This window comes from Crotalus tigris, unplaced genomic scaffold, assembly GCF_016545835.1.
Source record: "Crotalus tigris isolate CLP2741 ecotype Arizona unplaced genomic scaffold, ASM1654583v1 scf7180000018030.5226217, whole genome shotgun sequence".
NCBI lineage: Eukaryota > Metazoa > Chordata > Lepidosauria > Squamata > Viperidae > Crotalus > Crotalus tigris.
In genome coordinates, this window is record NW_024096786.1 from 811,649 (window position 1) to 831,483 (window position 19,835).

General features: G+C 40.0%; 1 long non-coding RNA gene across 1 annotated transcript in view; it reads left to right on the top strand.

Annotated features, from left to right (window-relative positions):
* Positions 1 to 19,835, top strand: part of LOC120309508 — a 139,135-nt gene that overhangs the window by 109,129 nt on the left and 10,171 nt on the right. The gene's annotated exons all lie outside the window — the stretch shown is intronic.

A 19,835-nucleotide genomic window follows, 5' to 3' on the forward strand; every position in this document is an offset into this window, starting at 1 on the left:
GGTTATATTCTTGATGTTGATTGATGCTGCCGCTCCATTACTTGTTCTGCTTCCTCCACTCTCCTTCTTTGTGCGTGTGTTGTTATCTATCTCCTCACTACAGGCTCCTGAGTTTGGCATACTCCTTCCCCCCCCCTTTTTGGCCATTCGTTTCCTCCTTTTTTTCCCAGTTACTCCTTCTTGCTCCATTGGGCCATGCGCTGGGTATTCTCCTCTCATCTTCCCCCCCCCACTATCCTTCCCATATGTTCATGGCCATGTCCTGCGCAAACATCACCTCCTATGGTCTCCACCCCCTCTTCTTCGTCTCTGATGCTCATTACGTTCGCGTCACCCCGATCATCGCATTGCAGTCTCTGTTTCGATCCATTGCCTTCGTCTAATGTGGCTCATGCGCATTCGCTCTTCATGGGGATATTGTTGCATTGTGTGTTCGAGCCTACACCCCTCTTTCTCGTGGCCCTATGCTTGTATATAGGGTTAGTTGGTGGGGTGGCCATTCATTCCTCCCCCCCTTTTATGTTTGTTATAAATCTATCAATGCGATCCTCGTATTGTCTATGGTGTTCTGAATTGTCCTTTTCTTTCAATCGCGATTGAGTTTTTATTATGGGGCTATTAACATACTGTCCAATTGATTCCACTCCACTGTTTTTATGTTTTGTTGCTACTGCACGTGCAAGAGTATCTTTGATGTCATTCATTGGGCAGCCTGGAATCTCTGGTGTGAAGGCTTTTTGCCGGTGTGTTCTGGCCTTTGTTCTTTCATTGGGGGGTGTTGTTATTCCTCTTGCATGTCCTAAGGGATGTGGGGGACCTCCTGCTATATTTGATTTTATTCTCCCATTTAACAGCTCCCTTGCTGTTTTGGAACGTGTGCATACCCCCAGGGAAGGGGCTTCTGTTGGTTGTTTATTGGCAATCACTGCCTGACTGTCCGTGGATTGCAATGGCATTTTCACTTCCCCTATGGTCCTGTTTCCTTGGTCTTGTGGCACATAGTTAGACTGTCTTTGTTGGGATGCATGATTTTGTTTGTCCCATGCTCTCAATGTCTGGTGTGCTGGGCAGAGTTCTGTGTGCCGGTTGATTGAATTTTTGTCGGAGAGCCAAGCCTCTTTAAGCAGGCAGCCTCCTTTATTTATATATATAAATAAAACACATGCTTATACAGTTGTGCCACACTGATGGCTGATGTTTATTTTATAATCTAGACAGCTAGATTATTTGTGCATACTCTGCAGACCGTGTGTTACAGACCAGAGAAGTGAATCTCTCCAAACTCCTATGTTCATTTCTAGGATCTTATATCTATCCCTGTTGGGATTGAGCATGCTGGTTTCTGCCCATTGTTTTAGGCTGATCAAGTAAATTCCTTACAGGACAGTTTGCTATCCTCCACAACTTTGTGATCTGGAAATTTGATAATCATGCTCTCTAGCTCCCTGTTTTAAGTTATTTATTAATATACTGAATAGGGCCTAGAACAGAGTCCTGATTATGCTATTCAATGAATCCTTCCAGTATGATACCAAGTCACTGATATAGATTTATTAGAAGTGATTTTTTTTTCAAATATCTCTGTATTCATCTAGTGGTATTCTTCCGTACTAGAAATTCACTATCAACTATTTTGCTTTGTTAAGGTATAATATGACTATTCCTGTGGTTAATTAAACCAATTATTTTTTCAAGAATGAACAGGTTGGTTTGATATGATTTTACTTAAAAAAAAACTAGGGTAGCCAAACAATGCCTTCTTTTCTAAATGTTCACTGAGTTCAATAATTTGCTCCTGAGTTTTGCCTAGTATTGTTGATTAATTTACTGTTATCTGAGGCCTCTTTTCTCCTTTTTTGAAAGTAGGCAAAACAGGATAGATCTTTCAGGGAGGAAAGCGTCTTGATGACTTTTCTCTCTCTCTCTCTCTCTCTCTGTAATTGCTGAGATTTTTAAAGCAGACACCCTGATAAATACACACAAAATGGACACGGGTAATTTATTTACTTCCCTTTTATGCGCTCCAGGCCCCATAGTAACTTGAGGCAGCAAAGTGATTTTTGTTCCTTGTTTTCATTGCTTTCAAGTCAGCAGAAATAAAAATAACTTCAAGAATCTTCCAATTACTTTTGAGGATTTAGAAAGTGAAAATGGTGACAATATGAATCCCACAGCCCATTTTCCTCATATTTGCATTGCTTAAAATTGGCAGCTTAACTTAGCAAATTAAGCTCTGATAAAATGAAATGGAGCAACTGGCTTCTGGTACAGAAAGAGAATTATTGGTGTCACCCTCCCTGATTCAATTTGCAACACTGTTTTTACATAAATATATTTGCCCTGAGGAGCTGTCCTCTTTAAGGACACTTTACACTTTTTCTTTTTTTTCCTCTCCACTCTCTTTCAAAGGTTGAGTGAACAGAGCTGATGCAAGCTCTGCATTTTGTCATTTGTTTATCTGAATTACTCAACCATAGTACTAGCCATAGGAACCTGCCTGCTGGGGATAATCAGGACGATTATGCAAATTTATCTGGCTGATTTCCTCCTCTGTATAACAGTGTACCTTTCCAACCAAGGTTTCCTCCTCATCAGATAGTCCTGCATGGAGCGTTAAGAATGTTTAAGAAAAATGTATTGCTTCAGGCCAGCTATTGTTTGATCTGTTGGAACGATTTGCATCCAGAAGTTGTGGGTCCTCCATCACTGGAAGCTTTTTAAAAAAAATTGGATGGTCATTTGTCTGGAATGGTAGGCTTCTCTAACACTTCATTTTCTTGCTGTCGACAAGACCCATCTTTTCCTCAGCAAACAGTTCAGTCATGCTTTGGTGGAAAGATATAGACATTCAAAACATTTCTTCCTACCTGGAAAGACGTTCTGCTGTGAAGTGAGTTCAACAGACTTGTCTCCTCAGGCTCCAGAGCACTGCATTCCTCACTCCTTCAACTTCCTCTCTGGATTTACTAGTCCCACCAATTCCATTTCGACCATCTCCAGAATTAATTCATTAGACAGGCATTTTGGTGTACAATAAATTGTTCTTCCGGGAGGACTCTGAATCAATTTTATTCTCCTTTCCCAGGAACTGCATTTGAAAGATCAGATGTGAAACATGAAGCCAGCCTTGAAAATCTCACCTTCCTGCTTCCACCAGTTTGCTCTGATTTCTAAGGTGTATATTGGACACATGTACAGATTGACTGTGGAGTCAAGTTGCAGGGAGACGCTAAAAGTTTTTATTTCATTTTGGTAAAGGAGGGATGGCTGTGCCTGGCTACCTGCACAGATATTTGTGAAGAGCTAACTAGCCCACTGAACATTTACACTGGCAGCAGCCAGATGGGGAGGCCTGAGCTAGAAAATTTCAGATAACCACTGGTTGGCAGCCAAGAGTATCTCTTTACTGACCATTAATGGCTGTCCAGATTTTTTCAACCCAGTACAGAGATGTCTATTTTTAAAGCTCTCTCTTTGGGGAGAATGGTGGGCTATGAAGAATATTCTGTGCCTTTTTTTTTTCAGAGGGTAGAGAGGCAAGTGCAAAGGGAGGGGAAGAAAACTGTGGGCTGGCCCATCTGGGATCAGAAGGTGAATTTATGGAAACTTAAAAGAAATATAGGTCTGTTTATCATGACTGCACCAATAGATAATCCTCAGAGTTTTTGCTTTAATGTCATTACAACCATGGCTTGGTAGCATTTAGAGATATTTATGCAAAAAGGATCTAAAATCTAGACCAATATATGTTTTTCCTTTGCAAGTGTTAAGATCTGGTATGTATTTGTGAGTGACTTCTTAAAAAATTGGGGCAATCAGGGGAATGCTGAAAGCACCTTGGTAAATCTATCCATTTTAGAAGCACATTAATCTTATTTAAATTGTTAATATTAATGTGTCCCAACCTTTTGTCAACAGTTTCTGTTTGTTTCTTCATTTTCCTTCTGTCTCTCCACTGGGAATCCAGAGGAAGGATCTTTGTTCTGCTCTCCCCGGACACACACAGACACATCAGACACATACACGTTCAAGCCAAAGAGGTAACCTTACACATTGCTAGAAAACAGTAAAGATGGGAATCAGCTCAATTTTTTTTTAACAATTAAAGGAGCTGGAATGACATCTACACATTTTGTTAGACTTGTTCTAAAAAGCCCCACAGGCATGCAAAAATTGTGGCTCTTGATACACACCTTCACTGCCTCCCTGGCTTTGCCACCTGCTTACTTCTTCATTTTAACGTTGTTGTTGTTGTTGTTGTTAATTGCGAAGTCGTGTCCGACCCATCGCGACCCCATGGACAACATTCCTCCAGGTCTTCCTGTCCTCTACCATCGTCTGGAGTCCATTTAAGTTCACACTTACTGCTTCAGTGACTCCATCCAGCCATCTCATTCTCTGTCGTCCCCTTCTTCTATTGCCCTCAATCTTTCCCAGCATTAGGCCCTTTTCAAGTGAGTCCTTCCTTCTCATTAGGTGGCCAAAGTATTTGAGTTTCAACTTCAGGATCTGGCCTTCTAAAGAGCAGTCGGGGTTGACTCTTCTAGGACTGACCGGTTTGAACGACTTGCAGTCCAAGGGACTCGCAGGAGTCTTCTCCAGCACCATAATTCAAAGGCCTCAATTATTTTGCGCTCAGCCTTTCTTATGGTCCAACTTTCACAGCCATACATTGCAACTGGGAAAACCATGGCCTGGACTATACGCACTTTTGTTGGCAGGGTGATGTCTCTGCTTTTTAGTATGCTGTCTAGATTTGCCATAGCTTTCCTCCCCAGGAGCAAGCGTCTTTTAATTTCTTGGCTGCAGTCCCCATCTGAGGTGATCTTTGAGCCCAGAAAAATAAAATCTGTCACTACCTCCATTTCTTCCCCATCTATTTGCCAGGAATTGAGAGGGCCGGATGCCATGATTTTGGTTTTCTTAATGTTGAGTTTCAAGCCAACTTTTGCACTCTCCTTCTTCACCCGCATCAAGAGGCTCTTTAGTTCCTCTTCACTTTCTGCCATTAGAGTGGTATCATCTGCATATCTTAGGTTGTTGATATTTCTCCCGGCAATCTTAATTCCAACTTTTGATTCATCTAGCTCTGCCTTTCTCATGATGTGCTCTGCATATAAGTTAAATAGGCAGGGCGACAGTATACAGCCTTGCCGGACTCCTTTTCCAATTTTGAACCAATCAGTGATTCCGTGTCCAGTTCTCACTGTTGCTTCTTGACCCGCATATAGGTTTCTCAAAAGACAAATGAGATGGTCTGGTACTCCCATCTCTTTAAGAACTTGCCACAATTTGTTGTGATCCACACAATCAAAGGCTTTTGCATAGTCAATGAAGCAGAAGTAGATGTTTTTCTGGAACTCCCTAGCTTTCTCCATGATCCAGCGTATGTTGGCAATTTGATCTCTAGTTCCTCTGCCTCTTCGAAATCCTGCCTGTACTTCTGGTAGTTCTCGATCCACATACTGCTGGAGTCTAGCTTGTAGGATTTTAAGCATAACTTTACTAGCATGTGAAATGAGTGCAATGGTGCGATAGTTTGAACATTCTTTGGCATTGCCTTTCTTTGGAATTGGAATGTAAACTGACCTTTTCCAATCCTGTGGCCACTGTTGAGTTTTCCAAATTTGCTGGCAAATTGAGTGTAGCACTTTTACTGCATCGTCTTTTAAGATTTTGAATAGCTCAGCTGGAATACTGTCACCTCCACTAGCTTTGTTGTTGCTCAGATTTTCTAAGGCCCATTTCACTTCACATTCTAGGATGTCTGGTTCGAGGTCAGTGACCATCTCATTGTGGTTATCTGGGATGTTAAGCTCATTCTTGTATAGTTCTTCTGTGTAGTTTTGCCATCTCTTCTTAATCTCTTCTGCCTCTGTTAGGTCTCTGCCATTTTGGTCCTTTATCATGCCCATCTTTGCATGAAACGTTCCCTTCATATCTCCAATTTTCTTGAAGAGATCTCTGGTCCTCCCTATTCTGTTGTTTTCTTCTATTTCTTTGCACTGTTCATTTAAGAAGGCATTCTTATCTCTTCTAGCTACTCTCTGGAATTCTGCATTCAATTGGGTGTATCTTTCTCTTTCTCCTTTGCCTTTCGCTTCCCTTCTTTCCTCAGCTATTTGCAAAGCTTCCTCAGACAGCCATTTTGCTTTCTTGCATTTCTTTTTCTTTGGGATGGTTTTAGTTGCTACCTCTTGTACAATGTTGCGAACTTCCATCCATAGTTCTTCAGGCACTCTGTCTATCAGATCCAGTTCCTTAAATCTATTTGTCACCTCTACTGTATATTCATCAGGAATATGATTTAGTTCATACCTGAGTGGCCTAGTGCTTTTCCCTACTTTTTTCAATTTAAGCCTAAATTTTGCAACGAGAAGCTCATGATCTGAGCCACAGTCAGCTCCTGGTCTTGTTTTTACTGACTGTATAGAGCTTCTCCATCTTTGGCTGCAGAGCACATAGTCAATCTGATTTCTATGTTGACCGTCTGGTGATGTTCATGTGTAGAGCCGTCTCTTGGGTTGTTGGAAAAGAGTGTTTGTTATGACCATCGTATTCTCTTGACAAAATTATATTAGCCTGTGCCCTGCTTCATTTTGTACTCCAAGGCCAAACTTGCCTGTTATTCCGGTTATCTTTTGGCTTCCTACCTTAGCATTCCAATCCCCCATGATGATAAGGACATCATTTTTTGGTGTTAATTCTATAAGGTGCTGTAGGGCTTCATAAAACTGGTCAATTTCATCCTCTTCAGCACCAGTGGTTGGGGCATAGATTTGGACTATTGTGATATTGAATGGTTTGCCTTGGATTCGAATTGAGATCATTCTGTCATTTTGGGGATTGTATCCCAGTATTGCTTTTCCTATTCTTTTATTGACTATGAAGGCTACTCCATTTCTTCTGAGGGATTCTTGCCCACAGTAGTATACCTGATGGTCATCTGAGTTAAATTCACCCATTCCTGTCCATTTTAGTTCGCTGATTCCTAAGATGTCAATGTTCAGTCTTGTCATCTCTTTTTTGACTACGTCTAGCTTGCCTTGATTCATGGATCTTACATTCCAGGTTCCTATGGAGAAAAAATCTTTACAGCATCGGACTTTCCTTTCACCACCAGATATATCCACAGCTGAGCGTCCTTTCGGCTTTGGCCCAGTCGCTTCATTCTTTCTGGCGCTACTAGTACTAGCCCTCTGCTCTTCCCCAGTAGCATATTGGACACCTTCCGACCTGAGGGGCTCATCTTCCAGTGTCATATCTTTTTGCCTTTTAGTACTGTCCATGGGGTTTTCATGGCAAAGATACTGGAGTAGTTTGCCATTTCCTTCTCCAGTGGATCACATTTTGTCAGAACTCTCTGCTATAACCTGTCCGTCTTGGGTGGCCCTGCACGGCATAGCTTATAGCTTCATTGAGTTACGCAAGCCCCTTCGCCACGACAAGGCAGTAATCCATAAAGGGGCATTTTGACGTATGTCTTGTTATTTCTTCATTCTGCAACCCATATTTTTTGTTGTCTATTGTTATTTTCCCTCATACCCTTTAGATCCCTTTCTCATCTTTTCACCTGCTGGATTCACTATAATCATATCATTTCACTGCATACCATATTCATCATGGTTTCCTCTCATTAAGATGACCATTAAGTTCTGGGTTTTTCTTTACTAACCCAAGACAATAGATTAGTGTACCATCTAATAGCTTGATGAACTACAGTTTGCATCATCCTTGTTTTACTGCTACGTACTAGTTGAAGTTCTTACACCATAATGAAGCCCAGAATTTTTATGAAGCATGTAGAAGCAGAACTTAGAGATCATAGAGATTTCAAAAGAATGAATGGAGAACAGAATTATATAAGCAGGATGGAGGTTTCAGATTCCTTGCTCATATCCTAATGTTGAGGAATGAGGTACATTTGCTGTGGTAAGCATGATCATATGATTAAGCTGCACTTCTTTTAAGTGGGTTGTGGGTCTTCAATTAGAGAGATGCCATTTTAATTTTTTTTTTATTTCCCCACCTCATCCTTGATGACCCTTGAAAAATAGATTCATTTGATTTAAGTTATTCTCCTGTGTAAAAAGAGAGTTTTATTCTTTTGTGAATCAGGGAGTCTTTGAATGCCTTTTTTTTCTTTTTTCTTTTTTTTTTTTTGGTTATAAAGATACTGCCCAGAAACTGGCAAAATATTTATTCTGTGCCATTATAGCCACTGAAAAGAGCTTGGGCTTTTAACTGAAGGAATTAAAGGTCCATCAATCTAGGACTACCAAATCCAGGTGGAAAAATCTGGATGAATGCTGGATGACAGCACAGAGATTTTTAAAAATCTCTCTGTTGCTATCTAAGTGGTTATCTTGATTTTTTTTTTCAAACCAGATTTATAGCACTAATTAATACTATAACACAGATGTGGATCCTTCAAGAGATAAAGCAATGCTTTCATCTTGGTGCATAACACAGGAGATTAGACTGAAATTCTGGGAGATTTACAAAATCCCAGTTTTATGAGCAATGAAATAATAAGCACACTAATAGAATATACTGTAATTCAGATTAAATGTTCAAACCCTAAATGCTGGCAAATTCTCTTTCAGTATAACTGATCTGCCAATATTAACTGGCTATTGAACACTGAAACTTGCTGACTGTTGCGTTAATCAATTAAAGTGAATAAAGGAAACCACTGGTTCAAGTTTTGCATTGATTTAGTACTTTAGTTTAAAACCTATATAGTACAGCAAGTAAGAGGAAACTAATATAATAATGAATTTTACTACAGGAGATCATCAAGAAATGCACTGTTCATTTCACTGTTGAAAACAATCCATTAGAAAAAAGGGGGGAAGGGGGGTTAAGATATGACTTATAGCATTGCAGTTTACATTTTGGAGACTATTCCCAAGGATGGGTGATGAGAATTACAGTTGAACAGTTAATGCTAATGAGGTAAAATGACTGGATAGCCCTTTTGGCTCAGTGTCATTTCATTTCCCTGAGGGAAAAGGGACTTTGTCTTGGAAAAGAAGTACAGAGGCTGAAGCACTTTGGAAAACATGGACAAAGTCAACTGGGTTTCTAATGTGTGTGTGTGTGTGTGTGTGTATGTATGTAGGTCTTTGGTTATTCGGGTTTTCTCCCATGTAAAATTGGAATACATATTGGAATACATATACTTATATATGTATGTGTATATATGTGTATATATGTATGTATGCATGTATGTATTCACACACACATATACTATATATATATATATATATATATATATATATATATATATATATATATATATATATATTCTGAGGTTTTCGCGGGTGTTTGTATGTAGGTCTTTGGTTGTTCGGGTTTTCTCCCGCGTAAAATTGGAAGTGTCTTGGCGACGTTTCGACGAAGTCCCATTCGTCATCTTCAGGCTGGTGTTTTCAGCTTCATGCTTTGAGCAGCAATGTGTGGTCTTAGCTGTTTCTTCCTTTTAACTGCCAGTGGGGGTATGAACTGATTGGGTGGGAGCTTGGCTGTGTTCTGATTGGGTGGAGGTGTGTTCTGAATGGTTAGGGGCTTGGCTGTGCTCTGATTGGCTGGGGGAGTGTTCTGTTTGGTTGTGCTCAGGTTAGTCTGAGTTGCAGAGGGGTTTAAGATTTTGGGCTGCCTTGTATTTTTTGGCTTCGCGTTCGTGGTCGTGCCTCCTCTTCATGGAGTGTGTCAGTTTGCTTCATGTATGGATTGGAGGGGTTTAAAGTGGCTAATGATGCAGCTGTGGTCTGGCTTCTGGTTTGTGGTCGTGCCTCATCATCGGTGTGGCTTTGGGTTTGTTTTTTGCGTGGATGTGTGGTGGTGACATCCTGTGTGGTTTTTGTGAGTGTGGGTCTGGTATCATTTTTTGTGTTAGGGAGTCGTTTGTCAATAAGGGCGGGTTTCCAAATGGCTGGTAGGCGGGAGGTATCATCTCGCTTGTTCATGCTGTGTGGGCGTTTTTCTATCTCGATGGCTTCTCTGATTATTCTGTTATTAAAATGTTCACTTTTGGCAATGGTTCTGGTATTTTTAAAGTCAATTTCATGTCCTGTGGCTTTAAGGTGTTGGACCAGGGAAGATGTTGGTTCCTCTTTTTTGACTGAGTTCTTATGTTCTTCAATGCGTGCACTTATTCTTCTGTTGGTTTGTCCGATGTATGTGGTGGGACAAGTGGTGCATGGGATTTCGTATACTCCTTGATTTTCTAATTCAATTTTATCTTTGGGGTTTCTAAGGATGGTGGATATTTTTCTGTTTGTGCAGAATGCTGTTTTGATGTTGTGTTTATGGAGGATCTTACTGATTCTGTCTGTGGTGCCTTTTATGTATGGGAGGAGGGCTTTGCCGTTTTCTTGTTCTTTGTCTTGGATTTTAGTGGGGGTTTCTTTTTGGATTAGGTTTGTAATCTTATTTCTATGGAATCCATTGGATGTTAGTACATTGGTGAGAGTGTGTAGTTCGGGTTTTAGGTGTTGTTCGTCAGCTACGCGTTTTGTTCTGGAGATGAGTGTCTTGGCTACAGAGTTGATCTGTGCTGGGTGGTGGTGTGAGAGAGCGTGCAGATAGCGGTTTGTGTATGTTTTCTTCTGGTAGATGGTGTGTCCTAGGGAGCCATTGGATTTCTTGTAGACTAAGTGCTGACTTAGTCTACAAGACCTACATACAAACACCCGTGAAAACCTCAGAAAACAATATATATATATATATATTTGTTTTCTGAGGTTTTCACGGGTGTTTGTATGTAGGTCTTTGGTTATTCGGGTTTTCTCCCGCGTAAAATTGGAAGTATCTTGGCGATGTTTCTATGAAGTCTCATTCGTCATCTTCAGGCTGGTGTCTAATTCTCCTCTGCCACTGTTATAACTCCCACTGGGATCCCAGTTATATCTCCATGTTTCTTTTGACTGCGGGTCAGTGTTTTCCCTCTGTTCTATATCCTCTCCACTATTGTTACAAATGACAAGCATGGGTGCTCAAACATATAACGCCTGTACAAATGTCATTTGTAACAATAGGAGAGAGGATATAGAACAGAGGGAAAACACCAACCCGCAGTGAAAAGAAACACAGAGATATAACTGGGATCCCAGTGAGAGTTATAACAGTGGCAGAGGAGAATTAGACACCCCCAAAGTAGATAAAGGGAAGAGGAATGGAATGAGAGCTAATGCCATTGGAAGAAAGGAGGATGAAAGGGTTTCGAAAGAGTTGAGTGTCAGCAATAAAACAGTAGGAGGAGCAATCCGGAAGAACGATAGAAGGAAACGCAAGGAGTGTAACAAGGAAACATCTGGAACACAAATTGATCGGCCAGGACCAGTGACGCGGTCCAGGAGCCGGGTGCAAATGTCAGCCAAACCCATTTAAGTCATCATTGTTTACTGGCTCCTTAGCCCTGATGATGTTGGGAGCCTCCCAATGAAAGCTCGGCAGTTTTTAGCAAAGTATATTTTTATACCTATATTCTCCTGGTGGTCGCATTTTATTTGTAATATATATATATATATATATATATATATATATATATATATATATATATATATATATATATATACAAATTTCTTTTTCTGACAAAGAATTAAAGAATTAAATTGGGAGATTAAGATGGCCATTTCAAGCTCATTCTGCTCAAGGTGTAATCAATTAGACATCTGTCTGAAAAACTTCCTGCATATACTCCCTTGACTCAGCTGGCAAAGAGGGAGGAGAGCCTGTGGCTTGGTGGTTAAATCACTGCCTAGTATGTAAACTGCCCAGGTTCAAATCCCATAAAGGGTGTGGCTAAATGAAGAGAGCAGAATGAGCTCGAAATGGCCATCTTAATCTCCCAATTTAATTCTTTAATTCTTTGTCAGAAAAAGAAATTTGGATTTGTAATGTTTCGCAGTTGCGACTTGAGCCTGCTTAACGCCCCTAGTTGGGGGCTGCAAGGCAAAAGAGATTGTAAAAAGTAAAACTGCAGTATAGCAGTTAAAAAAATGTCAAGGTGTAATCAATTAGACATCTGTCTGAAAAACCTCATATATGTGTGTGTGTGTGTGTGTGTGTGTGTGTGTGTGTGTTATTCTGGATATCCTTTTTCACTGAAGATACAGGATGTCTAAACTTTGAAGTCTTCTGATTTATTTCTGGTTCACATAAATAAGTCAATACATCAAATGAGCTATCCTCACCCTCCAGCCAATCTAAAATAGTAACCTAGAAAGTTAAATTCTTTGCTTCCAGCACCTTCTTGAGTAAATATCTACTAGTAAATATTCCCTTTCTCCAAACATTTTCATCTGCAGTGCTTTAGAGAAAAGTACATTATCCCATTTCCCATTAGATTGTTAATGCTGCCTGTTTCTCCTTTCAAGATAAGCTCCTTTGATATCTCAGCATCTCATTTTATCCAGAGGCCTCATATATTTCATGAATGGAGGAGATAGACAAAATGGACCAGGCAGGCCCTGGTCTTCATGAACTTGTTGAATGATTCATAGATTGTATTCCCACAAGAAACAATTCTGTAACTGTCAGTGCTGAGAATTATACTAAATAGATATTGATGGTGTCTTAGGCACTTTTGTTAATCCAGTGTTAAATGGAATGTTGATTTAGGTGCTCCCATCTAAATGTTTTATGTTCTGACCAGAAATGTATTCTCTTTATATCTCTCTTCGCTGCTAGGTAACATCTACCGTTATATTTGATGTAGTACAAGATGTCAAAGGATTCATGATTTAGATATTGTGATGTTCATTTTTCAGAATGCTAATTATTCCACGCTGCTTAAAATTATATCTATTTCCTACTCTGAAAAAGAGAATATATTTGAATTAGGTCAAGTGGGCAATTGAACAAATCAACTGAAGACAAAGCAATGTTAATTCAAACCTCATTTCCCAAGTTATATCACCATTGTGTTTTCTTTTGAATAATTTGATATTCCTTTAATCAATATCTTATAGAAGGCTAAACTTTAAAAAAAAGTACATATCTCATTTAACCCATCATTGTTAAGATAAATTGAATCTAAGATTAGGAAATCCATTATTTCATTATTTTTCATATGTACCTGCTTTTTCAAAACTCCAAAGGAAAGATGCTCCTGAATCATTCTATCAAATATATAATATGGATTTGTTGTTGTTGTTGTTGTTGTTGTTGTTGTTGTTAATTGCGAAGTCATGTCCAACCCATCGCGACCCCATGGACAAAGTTCCTCCAGGCCTTCCTGTCCTCTACCATCTTCTAGAGTCAATTTAAGTTCACACCTACTGCTTCAGTGACTCCATCCAGCCATCTCATTCTCTGTCGTCCTCTTCTTCTATTGCCCTCAATCTTTCCCAGCATTCTTCTATTGCCCTCAATCTTTCCCTACCCTTCTCCAGTGAGTCCTTCCTTCTCATGAGGTGGCCAAAGTATTTGAGTTTCAACTTCAGGATCTGGCCTTCTAAAGAGCAGTCGGGGTTGATCTCTTCTAGGACTGATCGGTTTGAACGACTTGCAGTCCAAGGGACTCGCAGGAGTCTTCTCCAGCACCATGGTTCAAAGACCTCAATTCTTTGGCGCTTAGCCTTTCTTATGGTCCAACTTTCACAGCCATACATTGCAACTGGGAAAACCATGGCCTGGACTATACGCAATTTTGTTGGCAGGGTGATGTCTCTGCTTTTTAGTATGCTGTCTAGATTTGCCATAGCTTTCCTCCCCAGGAGCAAGCGTCTTTTAATTTCTTGGCTGCAGTCCCCATCTGAGGTGATCTTTAAGCCCAGAAAAATAAAATCTGTCACTACCTCCATTTATTCCCCATCTATTTGCCAGGAATTGAGAGGGCCGGATGCCATGATTTTGGTTTTCTTAATGTTGAGTTTCAAGCCAACTGTTGCACTCTCCTTCTTCACCCGCATCAAGAGGCTCTTTAGTTCCTCTTCACTTTCTGCCATTAGAGTGGTATCATCTGCATATCTTAGGTTGTTGATATTTCTCCCGGCAATCTTAATTCCAGCTTTTGATTCATCTAGCCCTGCCTTTCTCATGATGTGCTCTGCATATAATTTAAATAGGCAGGGCGACAGTATACAGCCTTGCCGGACTCCTTTTCCAATTTTGAACCAATCAGTGGTTCCGTGTTCGGTTCTCACTGTTGCTTCTTGACCCGCATATAGGTTTCTCAAGAGACAAATAAGATGGTCTGGTATTCCCATCTCTTTAAGAACTTGCCACAATTTGTTGTGATCCACACAATCAAAGGCTTTAGCATAGTCAATGAAGCAGAAGTATATGTTTTTCTGGAACTCCCTAGCTTTCTCCATGATCCAGCGTATGTTGGCAATTTGATCTCTAGTTCCTCTGCCTCTTCGAAATCCTTCCTGTACTTCTGGTAGTTCTCGATCTACATACTGCTGGAGTCTAGCTTGTAGGATTTTAAGCATAACTTTACTAGCATGTGAAATGAGTGCAATAGTGCGATAGTTTGAACATTCTTTGGCACTGCCTTTCTTTGGAATTGGAATGTAAACTGACCTTTTCCAATCCTGTGGCCACTGTTGAGTTTTCCAAATTTGCTGGCAAATTGAGTGTAGCACTTTTACTGCATCGTCTTTTAAGATTTTGAATAGCTCAGCTGGGATACTGTCACCTCCACTAGCTTTGTTGTTGCTCAGATTTTCTAAGGCCCATTTCACTTCACATTCTAGGATGTCTGGTTCGAGGTCAGTGAACATCTCATTGTGGTTATCTGGGACGTTAAGCTCATTCTTGTATAGTTCTTCTGTGTAGTTTTGCCATCTCTTCTTAATCTCGTCTGCCTCTGTTAGGTCCCTGCCATTTTGGTCCTTTATCATGCCCATCTTTGCATGAAACGTTCCCTTCATATCTCCACTTTTCTTGAAGAGATCTCTGGTCCTCCCTATTCTGTTGTTTTCTTCTATTTCTTTGCACTGTTCATTTAAGAAGGCATTCTTATCTCTTCTAGCTATTCTCTGGAATTCTGCATTCAATTGGGTGTATCTTTCTCTTTCTCCTTTCCCTTTCGCTTCCCTTCTTTCCTCAGCTATTTGCAAAGCTTCCTCAAACAGCCATTTTGCTTTCTTGTATTTCTTTGTCTTTGGGATGGTTTTAGTTGCTACCTCTTGTACAATGTTGTGAACTTCCATCCATAGTTCTTCAGGCACTCTGTCTATCAGATCTAATTCCTTAAATATATTTGTCACCTCTACTGTATATTCATCAGGAATATGATTTAGTTCATATCTGAGTGGCCAAGTTCTTTTCCCTACTTTTTTCAATTTAAGCCTAAATTTTGCAACAAGCTCATGATCTGAGCCACAGTCAGCTCCTGGTCTTGTTTTTACTGACTGTATACAGCTTCTCCATCTTTGGCTGCAGAGCACATAGTCAATCTGATTTCTATGTTGACCGTCTGGTGATGTCCATGTGTAGAGCCGTCTCTTGGGTTGTTGGAAAAGAGGGTTTGTTATGACCATCGTATTCTCTTGACAAAATTCTATTAGCCTGTGCCCTGCTTCATTTTGTACTCCAAGGCCAAACTTGCCTGTTATTCTGGTTATCTTTGGGCTTCCTACCTTAGCATTCCAATCCCCCATGATGATAAGGACATCATTTTTTGGTGTTAATTCTATAAGGTGCTGTAGGGCTTCATAGAACCGGTCAATTTCATCCTCTTCAGCACCAGTGGTTGGGCATAGATTTGGACTACTGTGATATTGAATGGTTTGCCTTGGATTCGAATTGAGATCATTCTGTCATTTTGGGGATTGTATCCCAGTATTGCTTTTCCTATTCTTTTATTGACTATGAAGGCTACTCCATTTCTTCTGAGGGATTCTTTCCCACAGTAGTATACCTGATGGTCATCTGAGTTAAATTCACCCATTCCTGTCCATTTTAGTTCGCTGATTCCTAAGATGTCGATGTTCAGTCTTGTCATCTCTTTTTTGACTACGTCTAGCTTGCCTTGATTCATGGATCTTACATTCCAGGTTCCTATGGAGAAAAAATCTTTACAGCATCGGACTTTCCTTTCACCACCAGATATATCCACAGCTAAGCGTCCTTTTGGCTTTGGCCCAGTCGCTTCATTCTTTCTGGCACTACTAGTACTAGCCCTCTGCTCTTCCCCAGTAGCATATTGGACACCTTCTGACCTGAGGGGCTCATCTTACAGCGTCATATCTTTTTGCCTTTTAGTACTGTCCATGGGGTTTTCATGGCAAAGATACTGGAGTGGTTTGCCATTTCCTTCTCCAGTGGATCACATTTTGTCAGAACTCTCTGCTATGACCTGTCCGTCTTGGGTGGCCCTGCACGGCATAGCTTATAGCTTCATTGAGTTACACAAGCCCCTTAGCCACAACAAGGCAGTAATCCATAAAGGGGATAATATGGATAGTAAATGCTATACACAATTTAGCAAAAATTACTGAGTCATGCATGTAAATAAAATATAGTAATAATCATATCAGGATGTGGCTTGAATTTGGATCTAGTTCAGGGCATAAGCAGAGTAGTTTTGGAAAGATTGTCATACATCTGGGGTACAAAAACTACTTAATTTTATTCTGGGCCTCCCAAAGGTGCTATTTCCATTCTGTTTTTAAGGCGCACCATTGTGTTGGGATACATGTGGCCTAACAGCCACACCAGAAAGAACAAGACAAAACTTCTGTTATTTAGCGAAAACATTATAGGAGAGAGGAAATGGGCATATTGAATTCAGTGACTAATAGAATTACCCTTAAAGCAGTTATCATGGGTCAGTCCAGTCAGGTATCATAACTGATGGGCAACCTTGTGAATTGAGAGATTGTATAATTCTTTACGTTTTTTCCAGATTAATGTTGGAGATTAGTGTCTCAGTCTGAGAAGTTGGATGGCAATCTCTTGTGAGTTGCATCGGCTAGGTGATATGATCTAATGACTGATTTGTTTTATGGGGGAAAACTCTATTGTCTTGAGAAATTAACATTTCTCTTACTTATAAACATCCCTGTTGGAATCCTTGGGATGTTTCATTACCCACAAGGTGACATGATGTTTCATTACCCACAAGGTGACATGATCAGCATTGATGACTTTACTTAGCCATGTTACCTAGCTGAGTACTGAAACATCTGCACGCAGACAATCAAGCTCAGGGAACACCAATGACTCCGTAGTTCATCTCAGAGCTTCAGACACAAATGGCTGCAAATGTCATTGCATCATGGAACGAAACAAGCAAAAAAGTTATAAATTTTGTTCTTCTCAAAAACAAAACAAACAACCTCTGATTTTAAAATAATTCAAACCCACTCCAGCAATTTGTATGATATTTGGCCATCTTTATTCCCTCATAATGTCTAGCTTTCCTGAAAAATTCATCTGGCACTGAAAAACAAATATGTTAATTTTTCATACTAAAAAAATGTGAGAAAACAAAACTTCATTTTTCCACACCTCATTCTAAATCCAGGCATCAATTCAGATTGGAGTGTTTCCAGAGGGAATCAGATTAAGACTTTTTGAGCACACCTGCACATTGGTAAAATATCTGAGTACTTTCCACGGCATTTTATTATGCTGCTTTCTCAGAACAAATGATGCTATTGATCTGCCACTTTGGATAAAGAATGTGTGTTCTTTAACTTTGTTCTATTCCTAATTAATAATTTATTGCAAAAAAAGTATACTTTGGAAATATGAAGTGATGTACCAGCTACAGATCTATGCAGAATGAATGAAATTAAATTAGGAAGCTTTGTTAATGACAATGGGCTTTTTCAGCTATTCGGAAAAATAGACATGGTGCTTTATTTCTATTTCTCCATTAAATGCTGACAGTGAACAAACAGGAACATTCTGCTCCTATCATGTAACTAGAGTATTTTAGGAGCTGCATGTGGCTGGGTGCAGTCAAGGGGCTAGTAAGAATTTGTAAAGTCCTACAGCAGTGATGGCGAACCTTTTAGAGACCGAGTGCCCAAACTGCAACCCAAAATCCACTTATGCATCGTCAGGTGCTGGGTGGGCATGGCCCATTGGCTGGGTGTGGCTGCCATAGTAACAGCAGACTGGGTGGGACTAAAAAGTTCAATCAATCAATTCCAACTTTGCAAGATCTTTTTTTCCCGCAAGAAGTTGAGATTGACTGATTGATTGAACCTTTTTTTTTTTTGCACACAGTGGCCAAGGCCTAAAGAGAAAAGGTTTTATAAAACCCAGCTGAAGGCCTAGGACTGGGGGGACAGCACGTGTGCCCACAGAGAGGGCTCTGAGTGCCGCCTCTGGTACCCGTGCCATAGATTCACCACCACTGTCCTACAGTGTTTGGAGGTCTAATTATCTGCAATGCCACTTACTCCAAAGCCTATTTGGAAGGAAATTATGCTAAGAGCTTCCCAACTCATGTGATGGGATGGGAGAAGATTCAGAAGCAAGTGTTCTGTGTCAGAATGCCATCCTGTAGAATCAGCTATTCCCGGAAATAAAATCACTATCTTCATGCTTAATCTTTAGGGAAAATCTGGTTATTTAAGCAGATATTTGGAACTTGAGATTTGGGGAATACAAGAACTTATGAAGTATGAGGACATTGCTAATAATATTGTTACTGTATGTTCTTATGAATACACTGAGAATTTTAGGTGCTAAAATATACCCTCCAATATTGGGTTCAAGTTACTGTATCTATAAATAAATTATGAGTATATATGGTAGTAGTTTTTAAAATAGCCATATATCCCATATATATTCATGGATAAGCCCATCTACAGATAAGCTGACTGTCAAAATTTTAACCGAAGTTCCATGAAAAATGGATTGTCCATAGATTTAATTGTAACACTTTAAACATTTGGAAATTTTGAGGCTTATCTACATGTAGCATATTTTTCACGGTGTTTTGCTTAAAAAATTGAGGGTCATCTTTTTCACAGATGGGCTTTTATACAAGTACTGGGATTTTATTATGATGTCATAATGTTATGCATATTGAATAGTTCACCCTATAGTAAGTCTGTAAGATGATTAAATTTGCTTTTAAATTGAGGTGATGTTATGACCCAGGTCGACTAGGCAGAGGAAGATTTTGATAGAGTCCTTTATTGTTAAGTCCATAACAAATGGCCCTAGAATGGCTGGCAAAGCTCCACCTCAAATTTCCCTGAAGGCAGCCATCTACAGTCCCACAAACAAAAGCCGATAATCACCAGAGCCGAATCACAAAGGCAGAGAGGAAGTCCAAAAACAAGGGGCAAGTCCACAAGGCAAAGTCCGTAGGTTCTACCCAAGATTCCAGGTCCACAGGGCAAGGGCAAGAGTCCACAAGCAATGGTTGAAGTCCACAGGCAGAAACATGCATAAACTGTCTGTCAACCATAATATCTACCTGGATGTGATATCACACAACTTGTGTACTCTGGGTTCCTTCAATTAAACAATGCCAGTTTTTTTCTCAGCCATTTTAAGCCTGTTAGCTGGGGAATTCTGGGAGTTGGACTCCACACATTTTAAAATGGCCAAAGTTGGGAAACACTTCTACTGGTATAACTACTGCAATTCCTTTTATGAACTATTGAAATTGTCAGCTGTTTAGGGTTTCTAGAACCTTGTTCCATAAGATTGGATAAAATGCATCATTTATTTGTCTGATGAAGTTTAAGGTTTCTGCTTAGATCTGGACCTATTAATAGTAATAATTGAAGGTTTTAACTACCTCGACAGTAATCTTTCCTGACACAGGAGTTTACTTTCCCCGGTTTCTGCAAGCTTCCATGGCTACCCTACTGGTTTTTAAATGAAAGATCAAGAACAAAAGGGAGCTG